The sequence below is a fragment of the Eublepharis macularius genome, chromosome 8 (genome assembly GCF_028583425.1).
Source record: "Eublepharis macularius isolate TG4126 chromosome 8, MPM_Emac_v1.0, whole genome shotgun sequence".
Lineage (NCBI taxonomy): Eukaryota > Metazoa > Chordata > Lepidosauria > Squamata > Eublepharidae > Eublepharis > Eublepharis macularius.
In genome coordinates, this window is record NC_072797.1 from 131,103,111 (window position 1) to 131,115,957 (window position 12,847).

Genomic DNA, 12,847 nt, shown 5'->3' on the forward strand with positions numbered 1-12,847 from the left:
GTATATCACTGGGTTCTTTTTACCCGAGTGAAGTGATCCGTGTCTCGTTTTTGGAGAGAAAATGTTTCTGTCATGTTCATTACCTGATTTGTTTCTCTTTTCTCATTAGTTATGTTTAACCTTCTGGTGATGGAAGAATGAAGCCTTTTCAGACTTGGGAGATAAGGCTTTATTCCTTTCAGTATTTATGAAAGGTCTCTGGGACCAATTAAAGGGTACATGAATATATGATGTTTTTATACCAACATTCTTTCTGGACTTCTCTACACAATGACTATAGCATGCAACAAATTGACAGTTGTTTCCACTTATTGCACAGTCTTTTTATAATCATTGGAGGAAAGTTGCTAATTCTCCCAGCCTTTCTACATCCCCTTGTGCCCCTCCCCCTGCCAACTAAAAGCCATTCTTTGGGGTCTACAGTTGCAAACTTCAAATTAGGAAATTCTTGAAATTTGGGGGCGGAGCCTGGAAAGGGTGGAATTTGAGAAGGGAACACATCAGGGACCTCTGTCCTCCAAAGCAGCCATTTTTCCCAAGTGAAATGATCTCTGTAGTTTGGAGATCAGGGGTAATTCTGGAAGAATTCCAGGCCCACCTGGAAGCTGGCAACCCTAGCAGTCTACCCCCTCCATCACTATAAATGAAGGGAGGAATTAGCCACTCCTACTTCATCAGCAGAAGCACCCAGCAATATCTTTGGGTTCAACTCATTGTGTTGTACCTTTAAAAATGCAGGTTCCAATGCTATTGAGGCTGCTAAGAGTAGTTGCGGTTTTGTGAATGTTAACGTGTCTTATAAATTTATTGGTGCTAGCTCACAGATGCTTAATCATTTCTGTATCAGTGTAGGGTTACCAACCATGAGTGTATGCTGCAGGTACAATGTTATAGCTCTGATACTTCAAGTAGAAAAAACAATTCAGATTGGAATGCTAGAGTAGGTGAGAAGGGTAAATTTAATGTCATGTTATTTGCATACAGCTGCTTTTTTATTAACATTAAGAAAACACATGTTTTCAAGCTCATCTGACAGTAATTGCCTGGCAATCACATTTATATTGTTTATGAGCTAGATTAATTCAGTGATACTCAGTGGCTCGGGAGCCACCTGTGGCCCCTTGACATACCACCCATGGCTCTTCTGAGCCATCTTCCCCCAATATGGCACCTGCCCATGTTTCAGGAAAGCATGCAAGGTTGACTCATGGGGCTTGTTCTTTATGGGAGTTTCTACTTTGAAACAGCCACTACTAGCTGCAAGTAAGCTGCTTCTTGAGATATATGGTAGTGATGGAAGAAAATGTGGATGTTTTGGTTGAGGATAACTGCAAATGGGACTCTCTGTGAGCTTCCAAGTGAGTACCGCTGGATTAGTAATTTTCTCTACATTGGGACATATTTAAACTTTGCAGTGCATGGACTCTCCCAACATTTTCTAGCCAGGGTTGTGTGCCTTCTAAGCCAACCCAGTCCTATGTGTGTTTGTTTTGGGGGGAACTTGCTAAATAAATCCTTGTTTATAGTTGTCAGACAACTAGTGGAGACCATTTTAGTTGGGGGGAGGCTTATGGCTGTTTAGATTTTTTACTACAACGATGTTGCTGTATCTATTTTAATATGTGAAACTTTACCAACACAATTGTATGTTTTTAAAATGCTGTAGGCCATCCTGATAGCCCTATTAAGTAGGCTATTTTAAAAATATTAATATTTTATGTAATGTGTACAGAATTGCATCCTGAGGTGTCATCCTTTTTTACCTGGAACCAATCATCTGTGAGTTTAGTAAGCCTTCCTTTGAGCAGCCATGTGAAGGATTTGGCTACATAGATGTTCAAAAATGCATTGTTTTCAAATTGCCCATGTCTCAAAACCTAGCCCAAGCTTCAGAGCTTTCTCTTTGGCTCTACAGCAAAATATAGCATATATTTCCCCCCAATTTCCTTGTTTGTGACTTTTGGTAGAGGAGACCATAGTCCCATATAATTTGAATCCTTGGTACCAGGGCTTTTTTTCTGGGAAAAGAGGTGGTGGAACTCCGTGGGTTGCCCTCAGCGAAAATGGTCACATGGCTGGTGGCCCCGCCCCCTGATCTCCAGACAGAGGGGAGTTTAGATGGCCCTCCAGAGGGCAATCTCAACTCCCCTCTGTCTGGAGATCAGGGGGCGGGGCCACCAGCCATGTGACCATTTTTAAGAGGTTTCGGAACTCCTTTCCCCCATGTTCCAGCTAAAAAAAAGCCCTGCTTGGTACCAAGCATTACTCAAATTTCCTGTAAAAACAGCCTCAACTCCACTATCTCTCCCCATCTTGAAAGTCAACACAACCGGGATGTTTCTGGTCATGCTGCCTGCACCATAAATTACCCTCTCTGGCCTCCTCTGCAAGCTTAGATACTACACAGAGCTGGCCTCAGCACTCCTGCCAACTGGGTCAGTCTGTCAGTCTTTCAGGGAGAGTGCAGTCTGGCACACAGAACTGAAGCGTTTGTCTTTTGTATTTCCTTTCTCTCTCTCTCTTTTTTTTTCTTAGCTTGAACTCTGAAGGGAAATCAGTCTTGACTTTTAGTCATGTTGTACAGCGAAACACATTAAATTGTTTCAAGAAGAGTTTACATACCCTCGTTCTTTCCTGAAGTGTCTATCATCTGTTCCCAGTGGTTTCCTGTTTTCTTTAAGAGTTGGATGTGTTCTTTAAAGAGGGTTCAGTGAACAGTATTGCTAACTTTTGGAAATATTATCTTAATTCAAAGCTCCTGCGCTTTTGTGATTAAGAAACAGTTGGTTTCCAGAAACAGGTTTCCAGCATAAGCTTGAGTACCTGGACCGAGATGTCGCTAACTACTTAAGACACAACAAGGACCATTGCAATTTCTCATTAACTTATTCCTGGATAAGTCCTCAGTTTCTAGACTCATGTGATTGAGAAAACATCTTTTCATTTTAAAAACATACATTCACAGTTCTAACAAACATGAGAATGCAAAATGCAATAATAAAAATCAGAAGACCGTGTTTAAAATGTACTTGTGTAAAGTAAGTATGGTATCCAAGAACAACATGCTGTATCACAAACTGTTTAAATTTTTTTTTTTTGGTTTCAGAGTTATTTACCATGTAATATAGTGAGAGCCATATTTCAAGTACCACCATTCTCTACTGTGCAAGGAATCAGTTGAACAGTTTCATAACAACCAATGAATAATACTCTTTTTGAAAATTATGTTACACTCTGGCTGGTTTGAATAAACAAGTGACCTACAAGATATTTTTGGCTTTAGAAACCTGGAAAATTGGAGCTAAATATGTTCAGTCTATTGCTGTTTCTTATCATGATCACCTAATTTAAGTTCCTTACAAGTCTGATACATATATTTTAATGGCTGTTGTGTAATTCTAGCCTGTAAAGGTAATGTACTTAGGAAATTCCACGAATGTGTATATTTGATCACCCCTGCAACACTTCATTGTATATACTTTTAAGAAACCTTGTTTTGCAATGATCTCTGGATTTAAGTAAATAAATTGAACTGATTAAGTAAGTAAATTGACCTACTGGATCAGAGCAAAGGCTCCCGCATCCTCTTTCCCACAGTGGCCAGCTACATGCCCTGAACAGCCCTTCAAGCTGGACCTGGAAGCCAAAGCCTTCCCATCATCCCCCAGCCATAGGGATCCCATTCCTCTAGTGGGGGCAGGGGAATCACCTGCTTTCACCCTCCACACCCCCACCACCACTCACCTGGCTGGTGGGGGAGAAGGGCATGGGAACGGACCTCCTGGGGGTGGCGCGATGATGTCACTCCTGGGAGTGAAATCATTGCACCGCATGAGAGCACTCGTGCACTTTGCAGTGGGCCAGTTTGGGCCCCAAATGGGCCAAATTGGGCCCGTTTGAGGCTCAAATTGGTCCATTGCAAAGTGCACACATGCTCCTGCACCCACACAGTGATGTCACTGGAATCACACAGGAGTGGAGCATGTGGGGCCGCAAGAAAGGTAAATGCCAGGTCCCCAGCCTCTCACCAGGACTGTAAGGGTACCTGGGCAACCTACCCAGTCACTGCCTGTGAACTTGGAGGTTCTGTCATGGCAGCAATCCATTATGACTAATAACCAGTTATGGACCTATTGTCATGGCCCAGTCTGGGCTCAGTGAGAGCGAGGACTCCTCAGGAGGAGAGGGGCTTCGTGTAGCCAGCCAGGACTCCTCAGGAGAAGAGGAGCTCCATGTAGCCGGCCCTGACTCAGCAGAGGCTGGTAATCTGGAGCCACAGCTGCTGGCTAATCGGAGCCTACAGCCAGCAGCTGGAGCAGAGCCTCCAGTACTCTCCAGCCCCAGCACCACAGGGGAAGCTCAGCCAGGGACTTCCACAGGGGAAGTTCAGTCAGGGACTGCCAGCACCACAGGGGAAGCCCAGCCAGGGGCTTACACCCCCCCCCCAGGTTTGCCCATGGCTAAAGAACGCCGCAGACAAAGGCTAAGGCTGGAGCTGCAGGAGAGACGGTGCAGTGCTCGTCTCCTGAACCGACGCCAGCTGCTGGAGAGCGAGGATGAGTAGCAGTAGGATGGCGCCCCAGCAGCTGGCTGTAATCCATGCCTGGCTATAAAAGCTGAGCTGAGGGAACTGCCAGGTGTGGAAGCAAAGTGTCAAACTACCTGCTGCCGTGTGCCGTGTGCCGTGTGCCGTGTGCCGTGTGCCGTGTGCCGTGTGCCGTGTGCCGTGTGCCGTGTGCCGTGTGCCGTGTGCCGTGTGCCGTGTGCCTGCCTTTGGATCTGACACTATTGGCAACTGACCTTGGACTGTACCTGAACTGGCTCTTGGTCTCTGGACTCACTCCTGGCGTTTAGTTCGTGCTCTGACCACAGTTTGGACTTGGCTTTCGAGCCTTGAACTCCCCTTGGGCTTTGTGTTGGTGCTTGGACTTGAACCACCCTGCTTGGGCTGGCCCAGCCTGTGACACCTATCCTTTGTGATTATATATAGTCTTATTTATCTGATTCCTGTTGTTTAACCAGCTATTAATAAACAAGCTTATCCTCTTATGCCAAGGATTTGGAAAAGTTCTCAAATGACTAATTATCTGGATGTGCTACTAATTAATTTTGCTCAGTAGATTGCGGTTAATGGATAAGTTGGACTTTATCCTGGCTCCTAACTCTCTAATAGTGCTAATGCAGAAATCTGTTCCACCTGCATCTAAAGGAGAGAAAAAGGACCTTACAGATGACGGTTAACCCTTTCATTCCATGAGATAGGTTGGGTGAGTCCCTCAAAAGAACAGGAATATGACAATTTAGAATAGCTTCCATAGTTTATATTTTTCTAAGAAAACTAAGGAAACTTCCCTTCGTCCAGATTTTATTATTTCAAAACATCACTATTCCGCAACAAAGTATGATTTAAATGTATATTGGATTTCCACATTGTTGCTTATTTTGAAGTTTTTTTCCCAATCCTTTGTTTTAGATTTGTCTTATATATGGTTTCTATATTGTAGTATTTGTTTTTGCACATTTGGTCTCGTAAGTCATTGTATTATTTATAATATAAAAGTGGGATATAAATCTTAAGAAATACATACCTGGAAACTGCAAAAATCTGTTTCTGCTCACTCCTTTATGGACTAGCTGGGTAGATGCACCTAAATTTTATTTCTTTAATTTCTTTTGAGTTTCTGAGCTTTCAGATTGTTACACATTTTTTCATTTGAAACATGAAATATTTACAGTCATGATTTACAGAACCTTTCAAGAATGGAATTGTAACCAGTGAGACTGTGGACACTGCACAATGGATGGGCTTTGAAAGTGGGTTATCTGAAGGGGTCTGAAATGTTAAGACCCACAACCACTATGCTTTCAGCAAGACCACTGTTTGATTTTGTCAAAGGGCATAATCGTTCCAGGAAATTCAAGATTTATAACAATGCCCACCACACACACACGTATACTCACACACACAGAGTCCTGGAAATTAATCAGCTTTCTATTCAAGGGGGCTCCTCCTCTATAAAAAAAATCTGTCTGTGCAGCAGCATGAATAGAACATATCATGGTAATGGGCTTGCAAGCTGGGATGTGTCTTAAGTTTATCCATCTCCATACTCCCTTCACACACACACACACACATTTGGGCCCTGCAGTGATTTCTATGTGATAAAGAAAAAAAAGCAAGGTAGACAACCTGCAAGAATTGGCTCTGCCAATTTGTAAAAAAATGTGTCTTGCCAAGAATTGCAGCTATGGAGACCACAGATGGACTCCACCACAGAGGTTCTATCAAAGGGGCGGGGGCGGAATGCATCTGTATCCACCCTACATTGGAATTTAATGTGGGTAAAGGGTTATGCAGAATATATAGTACCGTGATTACAGACTACATTATTTTTCTCACTGCTTCCCTTTACTTCCACCTGGATCTTTTGGAGTGGAGAGAGTTACAGCTAGAGATCTGCTAAGAGAATTGACAGCAGTACTTATTCACAGAAACCTGTGATATAGTGAGCTCTTTCTTCCTTCAGTCATCTCTTTTTCAAAAAAGGAGACAAGGATGTCTGCTTAATATTCAGCAACAAGGTCTTGTTCATGACCCATAAGCTCTGAGGCAGGTACTTTATTTTCCCTTCATTGAGCAATGACATTGTACCTGTCACCTTGTGTGTCTGATATTGTATCCGCTTGAAGTTACAGCTGTCATAGGGAGAAACTCTGTTAAAATACACAGAAGTGTCTCTTGTACTTCAGTTCAGAGATCTAAAGTATCGAAGGGAACACTAGGACTCTTTAGAGATTTCTCTCGTTCTAGTGGAAGGCTGCACAAAAAAAGTTATAAGCTCTAGCTGTCTAGTATTGTTATTATTATTAAGAGACAGATATTGAATGTACTGTGTATTTACTTGCCTGTAGAGCCAAAAAAATTCATTCATGTTCCAGGTAAGCAAAAAAATAACCCTGGTTTCTGCAAAAGACCATTGATGACAAATGGTTAAAATAGACCTCATTTCAACCAATGGGCTCAATTTAAAAAAAAAAATCTAAAAACTAAGGAAACTGTGGAAAGTGGTGTTTGTGTTGTTGACGTTGTTATTGATTTCCATTGAGAAATGCATATCCTGAGGATCTGCCCAGCGTTCTCCAAAAGCTGGGCAAAAACAAAACTGTAGATATTCTCTACAAAAGTAAAGTATGGATTGTTGTATATGACACTTGATTGAATATACAGAAAACCTTGTGACACTTCTGGACAATTTTTTGCCTGTTCTGTTTTTTATTTAATATTTTATTTTCAATTCAAAGGGGGATACAGAAGAAAAAGGGTAAAGGGGGGAGGAAAACTAAACCAGATATATATCTTTGTGCTACAAAGATTATAAAAATACAAAGTTTGTAACCAAAAGTTTTCCTAATATTAAGATAGAAATTAATTATTAACCTTAGCTGGTATATATTTTCCAACTATACTACACAAGCATAGTTTAAGCGTATTCCTGCTTATTTTTAATATTAATAATGCTACTAATAAAAAACCCTTCATTATTCTATTGTTGCTCCTTACTGTCTATTCCTTTTTAGTAATTACAATTAATGGCAGAATCACTAATTATATCTTAATACAACTGCTTACCATCACATTTAAAATAAATATGGGTTGCAATAAACAATGTTAGCCTCTTTCTATCCCTTATCTTGTACAAAAAGAAATTCTCTTATCTCTGCTGCATCTCTTTACCTTGTAATAATTCTTTACTTTCCAATAGACATATTACTTCTATACCAGTATATACAGATTATACAGCCTGTTTTACCGACTATTTCCTTAAACAACCAGCTATCTTTATATAATTAATCATCTTGAAATCTAATTATAACATACATCAATATACAATTGTTTCCTGGTTTCCAAAATTAAGACCTCATAAAATGTTATTCACTATAAACAAAATACCTTCCCCATTTCTCTTCAAATTTGTCAGTGGGCCTTCTCATTCTCTGGGACAAAAATAGTTGGACACAGACACAATTTATTTCTCTGTATGAGGAAATAGGTTTCCTATTGGGTCTTGCTGTAGGCAAGCCCTATCATCAGATCTTAGAAGCTAAGCAGAGTCGATCTTGGTCGGTAATTTTACTCATTTATTTTGTCACATTTATACCCAACCCTCCCCTTGAACAGGCTCAGGGTGGCTCACAGCAGTGAAAAATAATACAATTTTTAAACACAGTAAAATTACAAAAAAGCAGATCATAAAAGACGACAGTTTAAGGCACCCATCATCAGATACCAAAGGCTGCAATAAAACTACAAGGCGCAGCCATGATGCAGCAGCCAGGGCAGCAGGGTATAGAGCATGGCAGACAGGAGGGACAGGTCACTGGCCCCTCAACCAAAGGCGTGGTGGAACATCTCCATCTTACAGGCCCTGCGGAACTAACAAATCCTGCAGGGCCCAGATCTCCATTGGGAGTGTGTTCCACCAGGCCAGAACCAGAGCCAAAAAGGTTTTGGCCCTGGTTGAGGCCAGGTGAACGTCCCTTGGGCTGGGGATCTGTCCGCAGAGTACAAGGCCCTGCTGTGGACATAATGGGAACGGCAATCCCACAAGTATGTTGGTCCCAGTCTGTTAAGGCTTTAAATTGGATGGGAGACCTCCAGTGAAGACCAAGGTTGCAGAGGCAGTGAATAGCAAATCACATCTGTTAGTCTCTTGCCTTGAAATCCCCAGCTGGGTTGCCATAGCTATGACTTAACAGCACTTTCCACCACCACCACTTGCTGCGTTGCACAGATTCAGGGCAATGATCCTTGACAAAATATATACCTAAAATCAAGCCTAGTGGTATTAGCTTTTATTTAGAAAGAGAGAGCACCCAAAAGTTATGTTCTTTGTCACCAATAATATTTTGCTTCGTATTGCTTTATTGATATTTATTTGGAGCCAGAATAATTAATGAGACCAAAAGAATTAACATTAAGAACAGTGAATTAAAAAACCCACAGAGATGATAATGCAGGAATACTTTCTGAACTCTATTGTTTGATTTATTTAGGAATTAAAATCACGAGGAATTACCAAAACTGGTGCAGATAATTCCAAACCCACCATTGCAAAAGATTAGATTTGCAAAAATGGCAAACATTTGCTCTAATCCTGTGGGGGTGGGATCTAATCCTTTTGTATCCAGCCTGACATAGGCAGAAAATGGCACAGTGGGATATGGGGTTTCTCCGTTCCGGTACATCTGGAGAAAAAATCTGTCCCTACTGCTTCGTAGTCTCTCTCGAACCTTCATCCTCCACAAAGCCTCAAGTTACCTAAATTTTCTTAGTTCAATTGGTGATGTCTCCTTTACCACCATCTTGCTAGTTTTGTGTCCTGCATTATTCTGTTCTTATGTTCGGCTCTGCCCAGAAAGTTTGCAGCTTGGCTTGGGGACCCAAATGGCAATATTTTAAGATGCACAGATAAAGTAGTGCTGTGCAAGCCTCAGGGCCTTCTGCAAAGTCACAGGAGATGTAGAGGAACTACTCTCAGATTGCAGCTTCTGGCCTTGGACCAGCCCCAGTTTCTTTGTTTTTTATAACTGTTACATTATAACAGTTGAAGATCCAGGAAGAATTGCATGGTGAGGGAATAAAATCCCCCTCCCGCCGTTGCATAGGATAACTGACCATTAGGGCTAGATGCTCACCTAACAATGAAACTTCAGACACCCAGAGTTGTGGGACAATTGCCATATAGTGCTGACAGCGGGAAACAATTCATCTGGCCCAGTCATAGGCCATTTCCACACGTTTCCCCCTCCCGAAAAATAGTGCAAAACTTAGGGAATGGCGCACCTTCATGGCGCGATTTTCCATCATGACTTTGCTTCATGCCGCGTTTTTTGACGTCATCGCGCCACGAATCAAAGTCATGTCGGGAAATCGCACCATGAAGGTGCGTCATTCCGTAAGTTTTGTGCTATTTTTCAGGAGGGGGAGAAGACGTGTGGAAATGGCCATCAATGATGATACATGTCAGGGTGTATTTTTTGTTGCTCATTCCCCGTGTTCTAAGGAAGAGTTTGGGGAAATAATAGCAGGCACACTTTCTCCAGCCATACTTTCACACACTGTTTCATAATATAACAAGTTGTTACGACTCTGTTCCCCTTGTAGCTCAAATAATTGTTTAGACAAGCAGTTAATTAGGAAACACTTTTCTTCCTGTTTTAAATACTCCCACCACGTGAAGGTTCTTAGTTATGAAATTGTTAGAAGTTCTGAAAGCTGATACCATCCCAAGGATACTTTACTATTAGGAGCTTGAGCAGGCCAGGTTCCTTTCCACCTTCTCTCTCTCTCTCTCTCTCTCTCTCTCTCTCTCTCTCTCTCTCTCTCACTCACACACACACACACACACACACACACAGACCCTCCATGTTCAGTTTTCTTCAGGTTGTTTTTCTGCCTACCTGGAGGAGTTTCTTGGGCATGCAAACACCACTAAGTGTTCTTTAGGTGGCTCCATTTCACTCATCTAATAATAATAATAACATTCGATTTATATACCGCCCTTCAGGACAACTTAATGCCCGCTCAGAGCGGTTTACAAAGTGTTATTATTACCCCACAACAATCACCCTGTGAGGAGGGTGAGGCTGAGAGAGCTCCAGAGAGCCGTGACTAGCCCAAGGTCACCCAGCTGGCTTCGTGGAGGAGTGGGGAATCAAACCCGGCTCTCCAGATTAGAGTCCCATGCTCTTAACCACTACACCAAACTGGCTGTCTACTGATAGACAGAGCTCTGTTATATTTGCTACTCTAAAGAGTGGCCTAAAATGGCCATAGTAAACTAGAAGATGTAAAACCTGTCTGTTGAGATTGTAGCATGACAGTGATGACCAGCCAACCACCTAGGGCAGATCAGTACTACAAACTTAAATCAGATTCACGCTACCTTTCAACTGGTAAGGCTTCCCCAAAGAATTGTGGGAATTGTGGTTTGGTAGTGGTGCAGAAACCTAGCCTTCATCGCAGAACGGCAGTTCTCTGGTGTAGAGGACTATTAAACGAACTTGTCTGTGGACCAGGTTTGCCCACGGAGCTCAGTTTGTATTAGCTGAGAGCTAATTATTAATCTCCGCAGTGATCAGTTTTTATCTCGCAGCTTCTGGGAGAGAGAGTGCAAAGCAAGATGGCCATAGCAATTATAGATAGCTTTAGGCTTGACTCTTCTACAGCCATCTTGTAATTCAGTTTAAAGCATTCCATTAGCCTTTGTGGCAGTAATAAGCTTTGTCTGTGGGAGCTCAAGCAGACAATATTGCTTTTCAATTCGAATTAATGCATCGCTTTCTGAACTACAGGGCGTCTCCAGAGTAATAGCTTGCTTTCAGGAGGAAGCATTTTAGAAGGCTGAAGTAGAAGGGGTGGGAGACGGAATTCAAATGTGATTCTTGAATGGCAGGTGATTCCCCCTGTCAGCTCCCTAGAGCACATATGCAATAAATATTTTGACATGCTTCCTCTGCTTACAAGCCTGTTGATTATTAAGTCTGTCTAGATTTTTTTAAAAGATCGTAATAAACTATTTGCAACCTAGAATATTACAACTACATCTCTTCCATATTTTAAAACTAAGATCTGGAAGATATTAAACCAAGGCCTAGAAGATCGATCTGAGAAGGTAGAGAAGATGGCTTGAAGCTTGACCATCCAAAGAAGTGTCTAGTCATATGTCTAGAGATCTTTTCCGTTTTGCTGAGTAGTTCAGCAGGGAAGGGCATACAGTACTAGCTAACAGATTATACCCTGGGAGCTTCAAGTGATCAAGAATTAAACCAGGCATTCACTTACAGATCCCAGGAGGGAAATGAGGTCCTGGAATTTGGAGTAGAAGCAATTTTCAGCTGCTAAAGCTACAGCATTATATCTTACCCACCCCATTTATATCTTTGTGAGAGAGCTGGGAGAACATCTAAAAGGCACCTTAAGTATCTAAACATTTTGAGACATAGTTATAGTACTAGTCAGGGCTTTTTTTCTGGGAAAAGAGGTGGTGGAACTCAGTGGGTTGCCCGTGGAGAAAATGGTCACATGGCTGGTGGCCCCGCCCCCTGATCGCCAGACAGAGGGGAGTTTAGATTGCCCTCTGCACCGCTGAGCAGCGCGGAGGGCAGTCTCAACTCCCCTCTGTCTGGAGATCAGGAGGCGGGGCCACCAGCCATGTGACCATTTTCAAGAGGTTCCGGAACTCTGTTCCCCCACATTCCTGCTGAAAAAAAGCCCTGGCACTAGTGGATGTAGTTATGAGCTTTCCAGAAATTAGAAACTGGAAGCAGTATATTTGTCTGGTTATTTCAAATCAATATCTCCAATTCAGCCTTCCTTGCTTCTGTTTCTTTTATCCTTTCATCTGTAGACTGTGTCCCTACCTAAGATCAGAACAGCTGAGCCAGTGATAGGCAGCTTTGTGACACGAGGGCAGAAGAGACTTCTTCTCGACCTCACAAGAATCCAGTGTGGAGCAGTGACTAGAGTGTCAGACTAGGATTTGGGAGGCTCAGATTCACTTTTCTTCTCACCTGAGCTCTCATACTGTCAGTGATTTCAACTGGGGGAAATTGTTTAGGGAGAGGGCAAGTTCAGTGCGTCTTACCTACAAAGCTCCCACGCCTCCTCATTCCATGTAACTGTGGCAGTTCCCTCTTTAACCAAGGGGTACTACCTTCATCCCATCTAGCCATGTTGTCTTTCCTAAGACACGTGCTTGACTGCCTTCACGCTAGCCTCAGCTATATAGGAACCACATCTGACACCACTATAGTGGATAGTGCATGTGAATAGCAGGGATGCCTG

At 42.4% G+C, this 12,847-nt stretch overlaps 1 protein-coding gene across 5 annotated transcripts in view; it reads left to right on the forward strand.

The window, feature by feature from the left end:
• NRG1 (neuregulin 1) overlaps positions 1-12,847 on the forward strand; it is a 247,609-nt gene that overhangs the window by 181,587 nt on the left and 53,175 nt on the right. The gene's annotated exons all lie outside the window — the stretch shown is intronic.